General features: G+C 38.8%; 1 long non-coding RNA gene across 5 annotated transcripts in view; it reads right to left on the minus strand.

Annotated features, from left to right (window-relative positions):
* The window catches only part of LOC106845809 (uncharacterized), a 98042-nt gene extending 84681 nt beyond the window's left edge, over window positions 1–13361 (minus strand). For all 5 annotated transcript variants that reach the window (XR_011504443.1, XR_011504442.1, XR_011504441.1 and 2 more), the window contains exon 1: window positions 13226–13361. This is a non-coding gene — a long non-coding RNA (uncharacterized lncRNA). The remainder of the gene's footprint in view (window positions 1–13225) is intronic.
* Window positions 13362–24322: the final 10961 nt, after the last annotated feature.

Genomic DNA, 24322 nt, shown 5'->3' on the forward strand with positions numbered 1-24322 from the left:
TGTTCTGACTAGTGTGATGAAATCTTGAGCCATCCCATTCCGTCCCACCTGGGACATGAATCATCCCTTTGTCCAGTGGATCCATGCTGTATACACTATCCTCCCCACCCATTAGTCACTTAGTAGCCATCTCAGTTATCAGATCACCTGTCACAGTATCACAGTGCTTGTGTTCAAGTAAACCTTATTTTACTTAATAATGGCACCAAAGCACAAGAGTGGTGATGCTGGCAAATGGGATCTGCCAAAGGGAAGCCATAAAGTGCTTCCTTTAAGTGAAAAGGTGGAAGTTCTCGACTTAATAAGGAAAGGAGAAAACATTGTATGCTGAGGTTGCTAAGATCTAACGTAACTTTTATTACAGTATATTGTCATAATTATTCTATTTTATTAATATTTATCGTATTATATTTATTAATATTTATAAATTAAACGTTATCATAGATATGTATGTATAGGGAAAAAATGTATATATAGGGTTCTGTACTATCCAAGGTTTCAGGAGTCCATTGGGAGTCTTGGAACATATCCCCCATGGATAAGAGGGGACTACTATATCATCATTTAAGCAGCTACCTAACGGTAAATCTTACCATTAGTCTTTCTGTTGAGTTTTCCTGTATTGCAGAAAGCTCTTTCAATCTGCATACGCAGGTCTTCCTTCACTTTAGGAAATGTTTCTTCATTTTATTTGTATTCATATATTACACTTGACATTCCTTTGATGCTGTTCTTTAGGAAAATCAGTTACCCTAACTATGCCTGTTTCCCTCATTTGGGAGTGGGGAATCTGAGGTGCACATGAGCCCAAAATAGCAAAGCCCTCACCTCTACAGACTTTTCCGGATTTTGTGTCTTTGGAGAAGTGGCAGAGAAAGGATAACCTGTGCGATCAAGGAACCAGCCCAATCCCAAATGTGGAGCCAACTCAGTAAGGGCTGCTTTACTGGACTGAGATGAGTAATATCTTACTCTTTTGGCTGATTCTTAGGACTGACATCATATATTGTAAATAGATACATATATGCATGCATTTTAAATAATAAACAATAAAAAATAATAAAACAATCCCCAGTGTGCATTGCTGTTAGGTATTTTCTTGTCTCTGCCACTGTCTAGAACACTATATGTGGGATTTATCAATCAAAATGCAAAATTCCAAAAACCAACCTGTCTTTGCACCACTATCCCATTCCCCACTTATCCTGCTAACTAAAGATGAAAGAAACCAAACTCTACCAAAAAATGTTGCACCAAAACAGCGAGTTAGGGGTGATCTCCTAGTGTTATAACCAACATAGGCACTGAAGACACTAGGACTTGAGCCCAAGGAGAAATCCCTAAACAGGGGTAAATGAGCACCACTGGGATGCTCATTAGGGTGATGCTGCATGAGTGGGCTACATTTTTTTTTTTCAATCCAACTACATGGATCATATAGATGTTGAAATAGCTCAAAGATTCTGGCCATGACTTTCTGCCTGCCTTAGTTCTCCCAGCAGTTATGAATACTCATTTTCAATTTGTTGTCATAAAATTTCCTTTGGTAAATGTGCAGAGAATATTCCAAGGATGGCTAGTGAATGCTCTTTTAACCGGAAATCAGAGTAAGCTTTCTCATATAAGTTTTATCATTTCTTTTCCACAGTTAAAACCCTTCCATTATACCCCATCACTGACAGGCTAAACATTACAACCCCTTAGCATGAGACTCAAAGTCTTTCACCTCTTGTTTTGGGCCCACCTGTCCAGACTCCTCTCCCACTACCCTCATTCCATGCAATGGACCGAATTGCGTCCTCCTGAAATTTCATATTGTGAAGTCCTGTGGCTGTATTTGGAGATGGGGCCTGTAAGGAAGTGATTAAGGTTAAATGAGTATGAGGTCCTGATCCAATGGGATTAGCATCCTCATAAGAAGAGACAACAGAGAGCTCAGGTTTGCTTTCTCTCTCTCTCCATGCCCGTGCACTGAGGAAAGGCCATGAGAGGACACAGTGAGAAGCCAGGTATCTACAAGCCAAGAGGCCAGAAATTGAATTTGTTGGCATCTTGATCTTGGACTTTCTGGCCTCCAGAACTGTGAGAAAATAAATTTCTGTTGTTTAAGCTACCCAGCGTGTCATGTTTTGTTATAGCAGCCCAAGCAGACTGAGACACTCAGTGTCCTATTATTATTCAGGATCTCCAGAGAAACAGAACCAATATATTTATTATAAGAAACTAGCTCATGAGGTTATGAAACTAAGAAGTCCCAAGATCCGTAGTTGGCAAACTGGAGACCCAGGAGAGCCAAGGGCGGAAGTTCCAGTCCAAGTCTGAGTCTGACGGCAGGAGAAGACCAAGTCCCAGCTTGAATATAGTCAGGAAGAGAGAGAGAATTCTCCTTTACTCAGTCTTTTTATTCAGATCTTCGATGGATTCAGTGTTCTATTCAGATCTTCAATGGATTGGCTGAAGCCACCCACATTGGGGAGGGCAATCTTTTTATTCAGGCTGCTGATTCAAATGCTAATCTCATCTAGAAACATCTTCACAGAAATATCCAGAATAATGTTAATCAAATATCTCACACTCTGTGGCCCAGTCAGGTTAACACAGAAAATTAACCATCACAGTCCTCTGGTAGCCTTAGTACTAGTTATCAAAAAGATCATGGACTACGTACCATTCTAATTAACCAGGATGTCTCTTGTCTTATCATCTTGGTACATGTTGTCTGTTCATTCTGCCTTGCATGGCTTCCCTCTGCATCCCTTTACTCTGTTTGTTCACATAGAAAACCCCTACTCATTCTTTAAATCTCCACTCAAGGGCTAACTTCTTTGAAGCTTCTTCTGAATTCCTAAAGCAGAATTAATATTTTCTTCCATTGCCCCTTTATGCAGCAGATGAGAAACCCCATATCATGTTATATTGAATTTTTTTACTTGTAAATATGAAAAGTTTATTTCTCACTACTCTGAGCTCCTCCAGCAAAATTTTTTAATATTTTTATTTTTTAATATTTTTTAAATATTTTTAATAATTTCTTAAATTTTTTTAAAATATTTTCTTCACTTACTACAGACATTATGTAAAAAAGTGTTTCAATAAATCTCTGGTGATTGAAGCAATGCATATATGAACAAGAGCAGGGTTAAAAATGAAAAAATGGGAGTATGAAGCTGTGACAGTACCATCTCAGGAATTAGCTAGGGGCATATTTCCAGGACTCCTGATGGCAGAGCATAAGGTAGCTTCCTTCTCCATGCAAGCATGAGCACTCTATCCAGTCTCTGCAGCATTATCACATCTTCCTCTCTGTTACCATTCCCTCTATTTTGTCAGGTAATGGGTGGGTTCCCCTCAGAGAGCTTTGTGGGAGCTCTCAACAAAGTTAGCACCAGATACCTGAAGAATATAATTCTCCTGAATACCTCTATGTGTAAGGAAATGTAATGCAAAGGAGAGCCAGGCTGAGTACACTAAATACCTAAAATGTCATTACTCAGGCAAGATCAGGCACAAAGCCCTCTGGAACCAGACAAGAAAGGCTGGTGGATGATCAGGAAATGATCCAAGGTGGGGGAAGACAAAGCCTGGGGAAATAGAAATAAAGGGAGCATTCCTGTCCGAGACACAGTGCTCCCATACCCTGCCTAACAGGCAGATGCACAGGCAATGGGGACTATAGCATCTGAGTAGTCTCGCTTACAATACTGGAGAAGCTCTTGCAATCCTGGTCTGAAAAACCTCTCTCAGGAAGCAGAATACGTGTTTGGAGTCTAGGACAGAGAGAGGCAAGAAAAATGGGAGCCTGGGTCAGGTCTAAGTACTACCTTTGGCAGAACTCCTTGGTAAGTGGGGGGGTAGGGGTCTCCAGCCAATGGATAGAAAGTATTGAGGGGAAACACAGGCACTCAGTGGGGACCTCCCAATGTGGTCTCCTATCTCTACGTCCAGGTTGATGACCATCATATTGTGGGTCACAGAAATGCCCAGCCCCCGTACTTATGTGTCTTAATTACATGACAGCAGATGGAGAGGGAGTAGCCTACTAGACCTGAATGTGGTCTCTTGCCTTTCCACTGCTCCCAAATCACCATGCCTGGGTCTTGGAAGCAGATATGTGTTTTCTCCAATTTTTAAGAAATTAAGAACTTCCCTCTGTTCATGACTAGATAATTTACAACCAATTCTCCTATGGCAATTTTGCGGCAATTATATGGACATTGGTCTACATGGCCACAATACGCATGCCCATCCTGACTGGTGGCAACACCATATTTCTAGTACTAAAGGGCTGCATGTGAAGACATAAGTTGCTCTCTTTCTGCTCTCAATGCGGATATGTGTGTTCGGAAACGAAGGAAGAAATTTTCAATGGCAGCCCCAGGGAGAATTGAATGCACAACTAGCTCCCTGAGCTCATATTCACACACAACACAAACTCACTCTACAAGTCCTGAGAGTCAAAGCATTTGGATATGTTGGCCAGTTCATCCTGAAGATTGTTGCTGGACCAGTCCATTCTAAGTACTGTTTGAAGTGGTGGAATCCAGTGGCAGAGTAGCTGGGATGTGGAGAAGCTTTGTCCAAGGAGACCGTGATGGCAGCATAAGTACTACCTCTGTGTGCAATCATCTGGAGTATGAGGGTTTCCTCTGTCCCCAACTCCTGCTGGCTTGCATATTTGTGAATTTCATTAATGCCGATTTAATAATCATTTGAGTCCCCATCTTACTTGAGTTCATAAGAAGTCTAATATTTTACTGGATATTTATCCCCAAGCAATACTGGCAATCCCCAAGGAATGCTTACTACCTGTCCCACCATCTGTCACCTCAGGCAACCAGCTATTTCAGAGGAAAACACTGCTTTCTCCCCTTACATCACCTCTCACCAAATCATAACTGAATCCCACAGGTGACCACTGCTGTCCTTTGACTACATCACCTGAAGCAGGAATGGAGCTCAAACAATGGCTCAAACCAGCCTATAAGAGTTTAAATATTTCTTATCAAAGGCTTCAAGATAATAGAAGAGATTTACAACAGAGAAAAGCTCCTGACATTGGTTATAAAATGTGAGACTTTCTAGATTGGATAGGCTGTACCTCCCATCCAGCCATCCCCTCAATAAGAAGCCTTCAGACATTGCCCCCTATCTGAAGCACTGACTCTCTGACTCTTTCCCAACATCTCAAGGTTGAGAATGTGTGTGTAGATTGAGAGGAGTTCTTCTCATTCTCAGTCTCACATTCATGTCCAGATCCACATAATAATCTGCAGACATGCAGCTCCGTCCACAATGACACAGATTTATACCGTGCTGCTGAACAGATGATCTCCTCCTCGCTACCTACATATAATCCATAAAATATTCCCTCCACTGGAAAAATATTCAGACAGTAGCAGGGGCTTCATTTCATTGAGACATTACCAGGACTACTATCCCAAGAGCACTACATGTGTTAATGCATTTAATTTTCACAACAATTCCTATGAGATAAGTATATTAATAATAATAATTATCATTATTACTTCCATTTTGCTGATTAGGAAAATTAGATGCAGATAAGTTAAATAGTTTTCCAAAGCAAGAAAATAAAGTAGCTATTAAACGCCAAATGTAAACACTGAGTGAAACAGGACAAAAAATTGCTGTAGTTTTAGAATAGTAGCACCAGTATCTCCTGTCATTCCTGCAACCTGCTCTGCCCCCAGCCCTGCCTCTAGCCAGGAAGTGCAAACTGTCTAGTCTCAGCGCCTCCATAGAATCCTAAAAGCAGCTTGGTCCTGCTCACTTTATGGACATTTTTGTTGGGTGGTGAGAGGCCCCTTCCATGGACAGGACATCTTGTCGCTGAGCTTGGGCTGGGTGCTGAAGGGGAATGATGCCTTCACAGTCCACAGCACGATGGAGTTGGCACTACTGGAGGCAGGCAAGTTTGTTAGACGCTCCTGTAGACCACTGACTCTCCATCCTAGTTTGCCTCCACCCTATTTCTGGCTCCTTTAGCCATGAGTGTCACTGCTCAAGCAAAAGTCTGAAGTGTGGAGGGGACACTGAAGGGAATCCTTTCAGGCATCTTTTCCTGGAGATAGTAAGCTGATTTGGGCTCAAATACAATAGAATATGGGCTTAAGTTTGGCCATGGAGGGGACAGGTTTCCCCCTAGACTCCTGATCCATACGTATACACACCTGCATTCTCGGGATGTGGGCACACCTCTGAATCTCTGATTTCCTGCGGTAAGCAGAAAGATCCTGCTGGGCCCAGCAGGAAAAGTATTAGGGTCCAGACTCAGAATGGCCAAATTGATAATCATTGGAAAGTCTTTCCTGCATGGCTACATAGCTGGATGTGGGTCATGGAGTGTCATGACTGTGATCTACTGACCCAGGGGGAGAGCAGCTAGGTTTCCAAGGTTCTCCAGCGCACTGCACTATCCAGGTCCAGTTGCCTAATTGGGACCTGTAGGCTTAGGGGCTACTGAGAGTCTTGCCGGGCTAGGGCTCATAATGGACCTGAGGGGAAACCTAACCTGAGGAAGCATGCAATGTTGAGCAGGGATTGGAGGGCTGGTAAGTTGGATAGCAGGTTAAAACACAAGACCTTTATATTGCTTAAGTATTTCATTGTAGAGATGTGCCATATATTCTTGATCCATTGACTAGTTATGCACTTTGGGGAATACCACTCAGCAATTAAAAAGCACAAAATACTGATACACATAATGACATGAATCCCAGAACATTAGGCTAAGTGAAAGAAGCCAGATACAGAGATGACATCAGCAATTGCCTGGCCTGAGGCTGGAGTGAGAGCGGGATTGACTGCAAAGATACAGGAGGGAAATTTCTAGAGTGATAGAAGTGTTCCAAACCTCTAAAGTTATGGTGGTTTCATGACCGTACACATTTACTAGACCCCATCAAATTGTAAATTTAAAATAGGCTAATTTTGAAGTATTTAAATTGTACTTTAATAAAGCTGCATGCACACACAGACACAAATCCAAATCCAAAAGAATGTTCTGAAGCAGATATCAGAAACTGGGGAATAAAGAAAGGGGCATGAAGAGCCAAATAAGAAAGTAGAAGGGACTATGGCTTGCAGGCTAAAAGAACGTCAAGAGTTTTTCCCGGAAAACTAGAAGTGGCCCACAATTCTCATGCACAGTTCCAACATGCAAATACTACTGAAAACTGACTTGAATTCACTTGACAACAAAACCAGACCTGAACTAACATTAGTCTACTAATATAGTACCAATATTCAGAGATTTAACCCCAGAAGATTAGTAGGTTTATAGGTTTGTGCCCCAGACCTCACTGTATATACTGCATTATCTTTCTAAAATCCAAAAATTCAGAAACATATCTGTCCTTAAGATTTTTGGAAAACAAGATTGTGAGTCCATATCTAAAATGGTATCTAAAACTCAGTTCAGTCTACCTTCGGAGTCGGGACAAGCCTAATTCTTCCCTATTGTTTCTTTCTTCCCTGTTTGTCTCCTTCACCTTCACAGGGAACACTTAACTGCTGACATTTCTGGTAACCAAATGTGTGAAGTATTTTTCCCCACACCAAGCAATTCTCTGTGATACCAGCCAAGTGTCCTACAATTCAACTCAATTCTGACACTATCTATCTGGAGATAGTGTCAGATCCCACAGGGTAAGGGCTCAGTCCCACAAGACTGCCCCCCACCACCACTTCAGACACCATTTGCAAGCTCAGGTTATCACCTGTGCTTCTGACCAACTGGCTGTAGACTGGGGGTTCCAATGACCCTCTCTTTGGGTTTCAGATGCCAGTCACAAGTCCAGATTGCTACCTGTATTTCTGACTGGCTGTAAATCAGAGGTTCCCACAACCTCCCCCTTGGGTTTGATTAATTTGCTAGAGAAACTCACAGAACCCAGAAAAACGTCTTACTTACTAGATCACCTGTTTATTATAAAAGGCTATAACTCAGGAACAGCCAGACGGAAGAGAGGCACAGGGCAAAGTATGGGGAAAGGGCATGGAGCTTCCATACTCTCTTGGAACATGCCACTCTTCCAAAATCAACAGGTGTTCACCAACCCAGAAGCTCTCCAACCCTGTCCTTTTGGGGATTTTATGGAGGCTTTATTATATAGGCACAATTGATTAAATTATTGACTATTGGTGATTGATTCGACCTCCAGCCCCTCTCACCTCTCTGGAGGTTAGGCAGGTAAGTACTGAAAGTTTCAACCCTTTAATCATAGGTTGGTTTTCCTGGCAACTAACCCCCATCCTTAGTTTACCTAAGAGATTTCCAAAAGTCACCTCATCAACATAACAAAAGACAATTTTATTGCTCTTGTCATAGGAAATTCCAAGGGTTTTAGGAGCTCTGTGCCAGGAAGTAGGCCAAAGACCAAATACGTATTTCTTATTATAAATCACAATTTCAAAGTATCACATTATAGAAACTCAATTAGTTTCAAAGGCTGTAGCAGAGCTTCCCTGACATACACTAATGAGTCACTGAATGGAGTATGGCATATGCATCGAGTCTGACAACTCAGTGTGAACACACATGCACATCCTTTGACTGACAAATCCTAAAGAAGGATAAGAGCACTGGATCAGTGAGATTTGAAAGGAAAGAGTGAAAGGAAAATGAAGATAACAAAAAAAAGAGGAAATGCATTGTGCAAGGATGATACAGGGGTAAATGTTGACCTTCTGATGAAATATTGTCATAGATAAGACCTAATTTAGTCCTTCTAAAGAATTGTCCTTGCCTCTAAATTCCCTAAAGAACAATGACATCAAACAGAGAAGACACATTTTGACTCAACCAGAATTATGACAAATGTGTGTCCATTATGATGCCATTCATATAAAATATTAGGTTTGGATATCCTTATTTCCTACATGGTTCCTATTGCAAACTATGTCTCCATAGTGAGGAATATAATTTAGTACATCAAACCACCATGAACAAGATGTCCTCAATACTGCTGTCCCTCACTTTAAGGAAAAAGATCAGATTGGAACATCACATATGCAACTGATAAGTATAACAGGAGAAACAGCATAGTAAAGAAGGAAGCATATATACCTATATATATACATACCCCATCCAAAGAACTCTCTCTATTCAATTATAACCCATATAACAAGTCACTTACTCCCTCAGCTATGGTTCTCTCCTGTTCCAAACCTTACTTGGAAATTCATCCTATTGTTGTTAGGCTAAAATTAAATAATGGATGTAAAACTGTTCAGAGTATGTTTGTATATCAACTAGCATACATCAATATCATCATTTTTAATGACTGTGTTCTATGGATAAACCAAACTTACTGAAACAATCCATTACAGTTAATCACATATGTTGTTTCTAGGTTTATTTGTCATATGAATAAAGGGATAGAATTTTATATTTATTTTTATGTTCTTATCTAATTATTGTCTTTAACAATTTTATAAAAATAAGGTTGATATGTCAAAAGACTTTTTACTGAAATCAACTTCATTGAAATAATATAACACAAAATAAAATACACAATTTATAAGTATATATGCTACAGTGAGTTTTGACAAATGTATGTATCCATGTAATCACCTTGACATTTAAGATATAGAAAATTTCAATAACCCTAAAAGTTATCTTGAGCCTCTTACGACTTAATTCTCATTCCTCGACACCTGGCCCTGTTAGACAATCACTGATCTGTTTTCTATCACATAAGTTTAGATTTGTATTTATAAATGGAAGCATACAGTACATACTGTTTTTTGGTGGCTTCTTTTGCCGAGCATAATATTTTTCAGATTTATCTATGGTGTTACATTTACCATAGTCTGTTCATTTTACTACAGAGTAGAAGACCTTTGAATGGATATACCACAATTCGTTTATCCATTTACCTCTTAACAAATTCTTATGAGCAAAGCTGCTATGAACGTTCATGTGCAAGTCTTTAGGTAGGCATGTTCTTTCATTTCTCTTGGGAATATACCAAGGAGTAAAATTATGGAGTCACATGGTGAATGTATAGCTTTATAGGAAACTATTTAATTATTTTCCAGAAGAGTTGTATCATTTTACAAGTCACCAGCAATGTGTGAGAGTTCCAACTGCTCCTCATCTTCAACAAAGCTTGGTATTATCAGACATTTTTAAAATATCAGCCATTCTAATCAGTTTGTAGTGTGCTTTCATTATGGTGTAAATTTTCACTTCCCTGATGACTAAGGATGTTGAGCATCATTTCCTATGCTTATTGGCCATTCATATCTTCTTTTTTGAAATGTCTTTTCAAATACTCTGCACATTTCTAATTAGGTTATTTATCTTCTTAGATTATGATGATGGATACAAATTTCTTTTTAATATAAGAATTGTGAATCTCCTAGTCTGCAGTTTGCTGCTTCACACACTTAAAGATGTCTTTCAAAAAGCAGAATTTATATTGATAGATGATAGATAGATAGGAAGCTTAAATCTATTTTATCAAATTATTTTTTTCAAGTTCTGTGGTTTTTGTGTCTTAGTAAATCTTTGCTCATCCTAAGCTAGCAATTATTTTCTTTAAAGAAATTTTATCATTTACATATTGGTTTATAATTCATTCAACATCAACACTTGTGTATACCAATCTCCCCCTGCCATATATGCCAAGAGTTCCAATAAGGAAAGAATTTTAGACCTAGAATTTCTACTGACATAAACATTCAAATATAAGAGCTGTAAAAACATTATTAGGCATAGAAGGCTTAAGAAGCTTTGCCACACAAATTGCTATATGGAAAATAGTTTGGGATGAAGAATTTAAATAACAATAAAGATTAGTCCAGGTGATAATATTACGTACAAACACACACAGACACACACACATACATGTATCATACATAGCATATATAATATATACATATTTTATAATATATATGTATATATCATATACAATGTGCTACATATTATATATCAAATATATTGATATTAGGGATTGTTACTTTTAAAAGAAACTAGGGAAAAAGAAATATATCCATAGTAACATAGAATTAAAAGACTTGATAAGTTCAATACGACAGACGTTGGAGTAGGGATAGCAAGAGAAGTGAAAGCACACTGAAGTATTTGCCTTAGCCGTTAAAAGATACAAATAACAGTTTTAAAAAGAGGAATTATTTAAAAGACACATATTAAGAGAGAAACAACGTGAAAAATATAAAGATGGTGAATTTGAACACATACTTTTCAATTGTTGATGGGACAGGGAGATACAATAAGAATTTGAAAGTTAAAAACAATATAATTAACAACCTTGAACTAATGGCCATCTACAGACTTTTGAAAACAATGATTAGAGAGTATACATTTGTCTTGAGTACTAATTAAATATTTACAAAAATATGATAATGTGCCAAGCCATCAGAAAATCTCAAAAAATTTCAAAGAGCAGATATAATTCCTGTAAGCACACAGCTATGCCCACTTATATTTTCCTCTTTGTAACTTTAGATCAAAGATCTAAAGTGAGGGTAAAGGCATTGTTTTTCTCAATATAATAGAAGGTAGGAAAACATGAATACACTCCAACTGTTCTTTTGTCTTCTGTCCTCCCACAAACATACCTGGCGTTCAAGGGGTTTATGCCTAAGTCACTGCTCTCCCTGTGCATCTGTTCAAAATAGCCTCACACCAGTTTCCACATCTGGCTATGTCAGGGTGTTTTGTAGCATGAAAACACTTTTCTGAGAGCAATCAAAAAGCTGCATAAAATACTAACAAGCAAAATCTGTTCAAACACATTGGAGAGCCTCTGAGGTAACCAGGACATGAGGAGCCAAGATCCTGGTTAGAAGGAGGGCTCGTGGAACTTGCCAAATGTTAAGCAGTGAAAGGAGAAAGGCTCAAATTTAATCACAGTTTGTCTAGAAGAGACAGAGGAACCACAGGGCTTTCAGCAACCTCACAGAGGTAGAAAGGCCAAAACTGGACTTGGCACCTATCAAAGCAGCTGGGTTTAAAAGGCTAGGATTCTTGAGAAAAGTAAGATGGAGAAAAGTGAGATTGACCTCCTATACTTGCAAATAGATGAGGAGAAACTACCTAAAAGTTTCAACAGAGCACTCAGTAATCTCACAGTTCTGTAGATAAAAACTGGAGCTTGCAGCCTTCCTAGGAAGAGGTTCCCTGACCATAAACCTGAATCTCAGTGGCAAATCCTAGAGAAACACAGCTGACAGTGAGGGCAGGTGAGAGATGTATATCAAGACTTAATGAAGTCTGAAATCTAGCTTTGAGTCAGCTCACTATTACTATCTGCCAAAGAAAAAGAGCCATTCTCTCTGGAGGAAGAAAACATCCAGAACCTCTCCATTTTTTTTTAAATAAGGTCCATCACTCAATCAAAATTTAACATGCATTCCAAGAAACTAAATCAAGAGGAAAAACAGATAACAGTAACAGACTCACAGTTATTCCAGGTAGTATAGTTATCAGACTTTGATATTAAAATAACTGATTAATGGGCCAGTCTCAGTGGCCTAGTGGTTAAGTTTGATGCCCTCTGCTTCTCCATCCCAGGTTCAGTTCCCGGGACTGGACCTACACCACTCGTCTATCAGTGGCCATGTTGTAATGGTGGCCCACATACAAAACAGAGGAAGATTAGCAACAGATGTTAGCTCAGGGTGAATCTTTCTCACCAAAAAAATAAATAAATAAATAAACCTTAATTAATATGCTCAGAAAAATACATGACAAGATGGAGCATTTCATCATAGAACTGGAAACTATAAGAAAGAATCAGATTGACATTCTAGAATTGAAAATTACAGTATCTGAAATTAAGAACTCTGTAGATGAGGTTAATAGCCATTGTATCACAGTTGATGAGAGGATTAATGAAGTGAAAGACAGATTAGTAGAAAATAATTGCAGCAAAGAGACAACCGAATGAGAAATTTGAGAGAGAGAGAGAAATGGGTGCTGGTGAAAAGTTTAATATATGTGTAATTGTAACCCATAAAGAAAATAAGAGAGAATGAAGTAAAAGAAATGCAAAGAGATCAGATTTAAGAATTTTCCAAAAATTATGAAAATCTTGAAGCCACAGATTTAAAAACCTCTACAAAACTGTAAGCCAGAAAATAACAAAGAAAATACGCCTACAGATGTCATAATAAATCCTCTAAAAATCAAAGACCAAAAAAGGAAACCTAAAACACAGTCAGAGAAAAAAGACATTACCTTCAAATGAGAAACAATAAGTGAACACCGACTTCTCATCAGAAGATAGAGAAGGCAGATAATAACAATGATATCCTTGAAGTGCCCAAAGAAAACATCTGCCAATGTAAAATTCTAAACCGAACGAAAATGTCCTCCAAAAGTGAAAGTAAAAGAATGAGTTGTCCAATCAAACAAAAACTGAGAGAATTCTTAATGAGCACTACACCAAAGGAAATATTAAAGTGAGTTCCAAAGTTATCAAAGATGGACTCAAAAAATTCAGGAAAGAATGAAATGCAATAGGAACAGTAAATATGTGGATTAAATATAAATGAACCTCAGTCTTTCCTTAACAAAATATTTTTCATTTTTATCATGTGATATGTAAATCTTAGATCATTTTTCTAGACTTTTCTCCATCTGCAGGGTCATCTCTGAACTATACTTGTAAATCTTCCTCTTAAAGCGTGAAACTCACTAATAGGTAAGATATGATGGATCTAATCTGCCTTATATGATATAGAAGTTCTACTTCACAAATATAATCTTTATCTGAATGACCTCTAGTTTAAGCCACAACATGCTGATGGTTCCTATTGGGTAAGCAATCCCTAAAACACCACTTCTTTTAATGAAAGGATGCCAATGCACGACTTCTCACACCACCCAAAACCCCCTCCCCTGAGTCCCACATTTATATTGATGTTTCTCATCTTATCTACCTCATGTCACTAAACCTTATGTTATCAACATCAATTTGTTTCAGTTTGACATGGTCCTAACCACTTGGTTTGAGGAAAAATACAAAGTTCCCAGGACTTGTTTATAGATCTTCCAATTGCACCGCAGCCTTCTGAGGCACATTTCATTATGTCTGCTATCCTCTTTCTCTGTGTATGATAAGCTACAAGGAAAAGCAGAGACACCTATAAGTCACACAACTATTTCTTAAGGTCTGTGCCAAATACTCATTTATTCTGTGAAAAGTAACTATGCCAGTTACTTACCCAGTGTCTTACAGCCCCAAATTGATAATCCTCTTCTTTGTAATGCTGAAGTGGGGTGTCTATAAATTAAATTTTCCAGTTTCCTTTGCCAACCAGTCTCTGTTAGTTTTCCCAAAGGAGGCATTAGTGAGATCAGAATATGGGAAGAGGGGAGCAGAAATTCTTCTTGTTATTTCTCTCTGATTCTGGCAGCATCTTTGGAAGTGTATATGTCTCCTGATCTTGATTGGACCTCATAACAAGATACAGAAACACCAACTACAGCAGGAATGCATTTTTTCCTTCCCTACTGTTACTTACCCACATGCTCAACACATACACACACACACACATACAGTTTTGTCCTCTTCTTTCCCTCTATTATTTTATATAGAATGTGGATGATAGTTTAAATTTAGTCTTTAAGTTACGTAATATCCAGATGGGCTTTGCAACTGAAAGGAAGGGAACTAATATCACTCAGCGACAGAGGCAGCCATTGACTGATAGAATTTGGTGTCTTCCATTTGTGAGAGTATGAGCATCATCCTAGGTAAAAAGGAGAATTGGTTTTTATTAAATAGAAGCATGAAGGCACCATGGTTGTGGCATGAGAATTATAAATACAAGTAGAAGGTTATGGGTGGATGCTGAATAGCCCAATATGGACTGGGCAAGTGACTGACCTACTGCCTCTTAGACGCATACCTGCCCTTCTCAACTCTGCTTAAGGTTGGGAGCCCTAATGCTAGGGCTGGGAGTCTGATTTTCCAACAGGTTTCTTGGTAGATTTAACCCATAGGAGGTATTAGTGGGGTCAGATGCAGGGACAGGGAAGAAGCTGCATTTCTTCCTTGCTGTCCCTCTACCTCTAGTGGCATTCCAGGAAGTGGCTGTGACCTCGGTTTCAGCCGTGAGGCTCTCTTTATTGTTCTAGTACTGACTATGTGGCCTATGCTTAGTACTCTTGGACTCTGATAACCCCACTCTCTCTCCCTTTCCTTCCACCAGCCCTAGGAGTGGTGAGCATTTCTGACAATTATTAATTTCTGGGTTAGCTCACCATCTCCATTTACTCTCCGTCTTTGAAACATGTAGAGTGTTTTCTTTTTCCCTGCCTGACACTTCCCTGCCCTTCCTTTTATCATTCCATCCATCTTTCCTGGACATTTAAATATCTCACTTCATCTGAATCAGTGATTTTCACACAGTGTCTTGGAGTCTGGGGGCTTTCCAGAATTTCCCTCAGGGCTGCTGCTAAGAAAAAGCTGAAGGAGGAGAAAGAGGATCTAAATGGTTTGGAAAACACCTCCCTTCACTTCAACCATATTATTTCTGTTTCGTATGTTTTACTTGTGTACATTTCTCAGAGGGATTTCATCACAACAAAGGCTTTTGCTTACAATAAAATGTTCAAAATCATGGATCTTTGCCAATGATAAACATGTTGACTAGAACTTGGTCAAGGATAAAAATCTAGTTGTCTCAATAGAATTGGATTTGTTCTAACCAGAAGGTGGGGGAAACATATCGTCAAAACCCCAATTTACTCCCTTCCCTGTCTCTCACCTTAGCTCATGAACTGTGATTCTATTCTGAAGGCCCTGACCCTCTGTCCCTTGTTTCTAGGGTATTTTCACTCTCAGAAGCCTGTTTGAAAAATTTCCTGAATGCACTGTGTATCAAAAGAGTGAGCACATCCATAAAGCCTGCAACAAAAATAACCCAAACAAATGACTACCACGTCACATGTCCTATTAGCAAAGTACTTGTGTGGGAACAAAATGTTGCTGTTGGTTTTGTTTTCATTTTTTTTAATACAGTCAAGGCCCCAGTGGGGCATGAATGTGGAATATCATCCCACTTTATAATATATGCACCATAATCTTCTTAAAATGAGTTCTCACTTCAAGAAACATAAGGACTTAAATATGAGCAGCCTGTTTTGTGCATTTGTGTGTTTGGCATCTCATTACACTTCAGACGATTTTGTCTTCTTAGAACAATTGAATATCATTAGTGGAGGCATATTTTGTTGCCAGAACTTGCTTGGTTGCGATTGTGCTCGTTAAAATGTGTCCATTTGCCAGCTGATGGATGGGAATTCTGAAGGGCGCCTGGTGGGTGAGCATGTGAATATCAGAACTTTCATCTCTTTCTTCCAGAGAGAAAAATAGCTTTGCTACCAACCAACACAAAGCAGGAATTGTCCTTGACTTCCCCTCCCTCTTTCGTCTTCTTTGTGTAACACTTGGTTTAGCTCACTGAATTTCTATCAGGCACCCAGCATTGTGCAGGACATAAAAGCTTCAGAGCTAGGCAAACCTGGAACAAATCCAGATTCCTCAGCTTTATTTGCATTGTGACCTTGGGCAAATCACTGAACCTCGCTGGCCTCAGGGGTTTAATTTGCAAAATGGGCCTCCTAATGCTTACTTTTCAGGGTCATTACAATGAAAATCCTGCACCCATTTTGAGCAGGTAGTAGAAGCTCAGTGATTGGGAGCTGGCCGAAGTGATGGATCAAAGAAACATATAAAGCAATTAGAGAAGAGCTCAAAAGTAAATATAGTGCAGCATTATTAGAATATAATCAGTTACTAAAATACGAGATATCTCAAAATAAATTGCTTTAGAGGCAAGACCTAGAAACTACAGTTGATTCTCATTACTTGCGGTAGTTATGTTTTATAAAGTCACCAGGATCTCTGAATTAGCAAATACTAAACCATTGCTCCTAGGATAAAAACAAGGTTAGGTTCCTGCGAGCCGCTGGTTACAACATTTTCATCAACTGATCAATGAATAACCTTGTGGTAGATATGTTTCAGTTTAAAGACATCTTATGTTGATTCATTAACATTGAACTCATGTCCAACAGCACTATAACTCATGCTTGAAGGAAGCTGACCCGGCACAAGTATTCTCTCTGTGAGGCACATCCCAGCCATTTGTTTGTCTTGCACAGGAACAGTAGACAGTAACTCAGCTCGGGGGCCATTTTAAACAGATAAATCACCTCCCAAAAAAACACAAAAGAGTGAAAAATATCAATTAAACCATTAAAAGGATACTCATATGAGAGCTGAAACAAGAAGGCAAAGTATGGCCTTGCTCTACTTCAGCTGGGAATATACACACAGGGTGACTCAAATTTTTCACCGCTTTATACATGTGACCAACCACGAAAATGCCATGAGTATTGATTTGGGGATTACAAATAATTTTAACAAGTAGGTAAATTGGCAAAACTAGAATCTGGGAGTAATGAGCATCAACTATAAAAACTAGGAGGGGCCCTTGGACAGAGGAGGGGATGGCTTAAAATGAGTGATGAGAGGAGAGAGTCCAGGCAGGAAGAGCCGAATAAATATAGGAAAGAAGATCATTAAAAATCAGGAACAGTGTATGGCAAGAAATCGCATCTTCCAGGAACCTCTGGCTCAGATCCCACGCGATGCTCCTGCTCACCTACTTCACATTTGATCAAGTGTCCTCTGCTCAGAGCAGCTTTCCCCAGCCTCCCCATCAGAACAGCATCCACCCTCTCTTGCTCTCTTGTCCTTTCCTCTGTTTTATTGTTCTCCAGAGCACATTTTCATGACCTGGCATATGTGGGTTTTTATTTGTTAATTGTGTGCCTGCCCCTGCAGAAGGCAGACTCCCTGAGGTCGAGACTTTGCGGGCTTCTGTTCACTAGCCCAGGTATGTCAAGAACAGCTGCAACAGTGTGGTAGTCACTATCTGTTGAATGAGGACATGAAGAGTAGTGAACATGAATAACACATTAAGAAGTATACCTTTCATCTAAGAGGAAATAAACAGTCACATGAGCGAAGAGTCCCATCAGATATGGAAAATTCACCACACTTCTGATACTATATGCAAAATTAAAGAAAAGAAATCTGTTCCTATTCTCATGAAGTAAGCAATATATAAAGAGAGGAAAAATAGGCTGAAGACAGAATAGTGGAGATGGTTCTAAGCTTTCATCAGGCATTACAGCTAAGCATGGCTGTTTATTAAAAAACAACAAACAAACCTTTCCAGTGAGACAGGGGTCTAAGGTATTGTTCAGCAATGGGAAGGAGCATGGAGACTAGTGTACAGATTGTATTGCCTGCACCCAAGTGCCAGAATCAAGTAGATACAACTTTCTCTGTCTTGAAATCTTTTGGAATGTTTACACTCAAAAGCATCACCCCCTCCTCACTCCAAATCTTATCGTGTAAAGCATGCCTGATTATTCCATATCAATTCTAGTCCTTTCCGACTCTAAATCCTTGCAGAAATCATAGCAAGCATCTATCCTTAACAAAAAAACAACTTCCTGGCCATTTTTCTGTCTGCCCCAATTGTAACTACAGCCAACATGGTATGCTTTGAAGGAAACTGGAAAACTTTCTACACTGTTGATCATGTCTAAAATGAGAGTAGTGCAGAACCTTTGGTGTCTAAGAGCTTTCAAAATTTTTCTGTAGCTGGGTAACTAACTAATTTAAAGTAGTCAGTCATTAATACTTTAGTGTAAATTAGCTTATCCTGGAATTTTAAGCAGTAATCATGTAATTCCAAATAGTAATTTTATAGAGTGAGAAAACTGAGATCCATAATGGGAAGTTAGTTTTATAACTAATTTACTAATTTGAGACAGGACAAAAACCCAAGTCTCCTAGCATTCAATTAACTATAGCAAAATCTCTCCAGCAGAGGTGGTTGAGTCCATCTCCTAACGAAATTTCCAATTAGCAAATCCTTATGAGGAAAGAGAATAAAACTCCCAATAAAATGCAAATATCTTAACTGAAAAACATGCAAATAACTTGAAGAGGTATTATCTTCAATTGGTTTATCACATTAGCTGTTCCCAGAAGTCAAATTCCATCTTAGGACACAGCATGCTTTTATGAAAGATAAACTGAGCTTAAGTCTTGGTAAAAAAAAGAAGGACTTAAGAAAGGGCTGGAGTTCTGGACAGACCCAGAGCTAATGTGCAAAAGAGATGAAATACGGAAAGCTCAAGAGGGGCACAGAGGGGATGTCACAGAACTAGACTTCAGATTCCCAAAAGCAAACATCAGCCTTGCCACTCTTCTGCCTTTGACTGTGGCACACCCAAGGGAGTCCAGGACCCACAGAGGCTAGCAGGCAGTTGCAGGGAGCTAGCTCTTTCTTAGTTGATCCTGGTGAGTCTCTCAGAGTCATGTAGAAGCAACTTTGAATCCTTGTGACAGCAAATGCTAATCAAGAAACTACACCTTTCTGGGAGGTGAAAGATGAACTGATTCCTTAATGGATGAGCTGGGTTTTGACTAAAATGTCTTCGGAAATGTCTCATTTCAATGCTGTCCATTTCTTTAATATATTCCACCACTGCCTTCCCAACCATTTCTTACACAACACACACCCACACACACCCACATACACACAGAAAGAATTTTATAATCACACTTAGCTGTTAATGCTTGACACTAGCTTAGAATAATCTCCATAGTTCTGTCTTCAACCCATTTTTCCTCTCAGTAAGTATTGCTTACCTTCTCAGGAGTATTTAAATTTTCAAAGGGAAATTTGCTTTTTTCACTCCATGATGGTAGGAACAATTATTCTCTTCTTTAGTTTGCATATAACAACAGGAAACATATCATTGCTATGAATTGAATTGACCTAACAAAGGTGGAATTTATGACATGAGAGCAAGCAAGTGAGTGAATTACTTGGGGAAATAAGACCCTTTTCCAAGTAACTTCCAAAAGAAATTATATTTGTTGCCACAGTTTTGTGCATCCATATCTCAGCAACCTTTATACACAGAGATATAAAGCACCAATAATAACATTATCTGCAAATCTGTAGGTGATTAAAAGAAACATCTGGTTTTCTATTTTGAAGGCCTGTGTTTTGCTAATTTTCTCTTCACGATGCATTAGGGCACCGTGTTGGGGGAAGAAATAACACTGCTCTAAACCAGAGGTCAGGAAACTACAGACCAGGAACCAAACCCAGCATGCCACTTGTTTTGTAAAAAAAAAGAAAATTGTATTCGGACACAGTCAGATTCATTTATTTATGTATTACCTACAGTTGTTCTCATGCCAGAACAGCAAAGATAAGTAATTGTGACAGAGACCATATGGCCACAAAGCCAAAAATAATTACCATTGGCCCTTTATACAAAAAGGTCTCTAAACCAGTAGGTTGACTTGATCTAACCAGTAGATCAGGTTTTGGACATAGGCTTTTATCTTTTTAACAAGACTTCCAGGAAGGGCAGCTATCTACCCATGTTTGAGAAATTCCACAGGAGACTCTGTTGGTGCCAGGCTTCAGGAAGGCCTGTGGCGTGAAGGGAGAAGGGACAAAGTTAAGGCTGCTGCCCAATAGTCAAGCTCTAAGGAAATCCTGCACAATAGCTTCCTCTTAACTCTTTGAATCTCATGTTCCCTCCAGCTTCATATTTCCTGATACTGATTTTGGTACATTTCCACTTGGTTCTTGGCATCCTTTTTTTAGATAGCCAGTATTTATTCTTGGCATCACTCTTTGGTTCTGCTCTTACCACTCCTATTGTGTATGATGTTTATCTGCTCCTGCTCCATTGCTGACTCCAGATATCTCTCTGGTTTTGGTTTTCTAATTCCCATTCCGGTGTGAGTACAATAGAAGCAACAACCACAGACATTCTTCTTGGTTGAGAGATTTATCCCTCAGGAGGTCTCCAATTCTTAATGTTTGATACCAAGACAAACATGAGATTGAGATACCCAGACAACTGTTTTTGATCCCACATCCCAAGGTCAGTCAGTGTCTAAGGAGTTGTTAAGTGGGATCGCCCAAGGGCACGTAATTCAATAGCCTCAGGAAAAGCACTGTCACCAAGGCACAGCATGGGATTACCTGATGTGCTGTTAAATTCACAATCAGCATCATTTTCAGATTCAGGAAAGTGGCATTCTTCCCAAAATATGTTTATTTTCCCAAAGATAGAGCAGAATCTGCACTCAGATTTGCTGTTGACAGTGAAAAGGTGGGTGATAACAGCTTCTCTATGCACCCGTTGCCGCCCGAGTAATTGAATGTCTGAGCTTCTCTTGGCCATTAAGCCAAAAAATCTTGTTTTGACTGTACAAACTTACCAAAAATTATAACATTAAACTAAAAGCATTGACCTTGGAGATTTAAAGACTCTCAAAATTGGGGACACGTCTATTTTTGCAAACTGAAAAAAGTAAAGTGTGTGTATGTCTCTATATATTATATATAATCATACACACATAAACATAGATGCTATTATTGTGATATATATGTATGTAGATACATATAACAGCAAAACAATAAAAAATAGTTTATAAGAAGTCAAGAATCACTGTAATTTGAAGTCATTTATACTACAGTTGGATAACCCTACTTACCTTAAAAACTCTCAATAATACCACTAAGTTAAAGATGAAAAACTGTTTTGTTATGATGACATTGAAAATTAAATAAAAATCTGTATTATTTTCAATATCTCTTCTTTAAAATCTAAAACATACCTTAAAACCTTTACAAACTTACTATCTAAAATATTTAGATAGGAACTTACCAAGCAATAGAAGACAGATCTGTTTATGTGGGCTCATTTACAAAAGGTTTAAAAAACTAGGATTCTTGTAGATAGTTGTTTAGATAGAGACTGATCATGACCTTCTGAGAGCTCCATGAGACCTGATCTGTGTCATATTCATTGTTGTACCATCAATACCTTCTGTAATAACTGGAACCCAACTCCTTCTAGGAAATTTCTATGTCTTTGACGTCTTAGAGTACCCTTGGACTCAAACTCCAGATTGCATCAGGTATAATGATACTCACATTTGAATACTGGGCCTTAAGAAGCCAATCTGGCCCAACCTGGGACCATAAGATGGACTCAACTTCTCCTAGCCCTGGTCTATTCCAGGACTGGTTTCCTTCTTCTCAATGAGTATCAAGAGTGCCTCGCAGCTGTGCTCACTCAAGCTCTAACAGTTCTCTCCTCTGTAAAATTTGCATGCCCCAATTGTTACCACCTCTGAGAAACTGTATGCGCCTCTTCCAGCAGTTCTTTCTAGGCCCCTGGAGTTCCTCTCAGAGAGATAATGAAGATGAGTCAAAGTTGAGTGAGAGTAAAACCCTAGTGGTTAAGAGCAAGTGCAGCCATTGAGAACGATAGAAATAACAAAGGCTGTAATACAGGAACATGCTATCAAGAGCACTGGATGATATAGATGTAGGGAGGATCTGGGAGGGAGGAAAAACTGGGATGGGACAAGACTTTGGTCAAAAAAAGTAATATAAAGGGGCTGGCCCCATGGCAGAGTGGTTAAGTTTGCACGCTCCGCTGCAGGCGGCCCAGTGTTTTGTTGGTGCAAATCCTGGGCACGGATGTGGCACTGCTCATCAAACCATGCTGAGGCAGCGCCCCACATGCCACAACTAGAAGGACCCACAATGAAGAATATACAACTATGTACTGGGGGACTTTGGGGAGAAAAAGGAAAAAAATAAAATCTTTAAAAAAAAAAGTATTATAGAAAACAACACAGCAAAAAGAAGAATAATAACTCAAAAAGTAACACAGCCATAGTGCTGAAGAAGCCCTCTGATCAGTGATGATGAAGGGAATACTCTGAACTTTCTGTTAATCTGAAGAAATGCCTTGAGTGAGAAGGGTTAAGACAGAACCTACTTGTTAACTACTGACCTTGTACAAGGTGGGAGAGAAGGGAACACAGGCAGCAGCGTGGCTGAACCAGAAGCAAAGAAGAAAAGATCAAGGTTTGAGCGTGATTGAGCAGATGTGAGGATATTTTTATGAGAATAAGTTCTGATTGTTTCTATTAGGTAAGTCTTGTTTTCTCATCTAGACTACCAGATCCGACAGGGTAGGGACAATGTTTTATAAGTTTTTGAAAACACAGCACATACGAAATCTTGTCCAACTCATAAACAAACTTGTCAAAAATTACAAGGCTGGTAAATGTCAGGACAATTTGGCACTACAGTTCTATTTACCTGACTAAATCAAATGTATGCTTTTTTATGATATGCATTTTATATATGCTTTATTCTTAGCTTCATTTTAAATCTTTTCCATTCTGTAAATCTTCTTTCTTACTTATTCTTAACGTCTCATGTTGTTATAGTCTACAAATCTATATAAGCCATCCTATGTCCTTTCAAGTACAAAGCAGTTAAATGAATCAAGAAATAGTATTATTTATGTGAGACACACACACACACACACACACACACACATTTCCGCTTAGGCGGAATGATTTGCACTGTGTAGCTATAGTTGGTTAACCTGCCCTTCAATCTCTGGGAATTCTGAAAGACAAAATTCTATCTTTACACATTGCTTAATAAAGAAATTACTTAGGAACCTAAATAAATGTAAGCCCCCATTAAGGTCTAGGGATCCTCTCTAATATCCTTCTTTTTCATAGTATCCCAACATAATACTTTATTTATTACCCACATCCTCTGGGTCTCTCCTTTCCCATCAAGTCTCCACTCCCTCACGCCAAGTGAAAATGAAGATAGAGACACTCCCCTTGGCCTTAAGCCAAGTGTTTCTGTTATTTACTGCAGTTTCATTACTTTGGATCATTGGGAGGCATGTTGGCATATGGGAATGGAAATTTAGATTGAGTAACTTTGGTAATGTGAAATGAGCTACTACAAGAACCAAATTCTACGGTGTCCTGGTTGCTCTTGGAAGATGGGTTTCAGTGTCTCGGCACCACAAGATGACTCTGAGTTTGATGGAAGTCTAGCAGTGAAAAACAAATAGATAGGAAATAATAAAAATGACTTACTGAGGAATTTAAAATCATTAATGCAAGCAAATTCATCTCAAAAAGGATTACTCAATCAGGAAATAATTAATAATGACTTAATGTTTTGTCAGAACTGTCCCACGTATGCATGTGAATGAAGAAACAGGAAAACTTTTAAGTCTTAATTGTCAAAAACATGGAAGACATATGATATTTTGCATAAGACAGGGTGAAGGGGGGAGAAAAATGAAAGTGCTAATATACACAATAGCTTTTACATATATACATATATATATATGTGTATATATATATACACATATATATAT

This window comes from Equus asinus, chromosome 7, assembly GCF_041296235.1.
Source record: "Equus asinus isolate D_3611 breed Donkey chromosome 7, EquAss-T2T_v2, whole genome shotgun sequence".
Classification (NCBI taxonomy): Eukaryota; Metazoa; Chordata; class Mammalia; order Perissodactyla; family Equidae; genus Equus; species Equus asinus.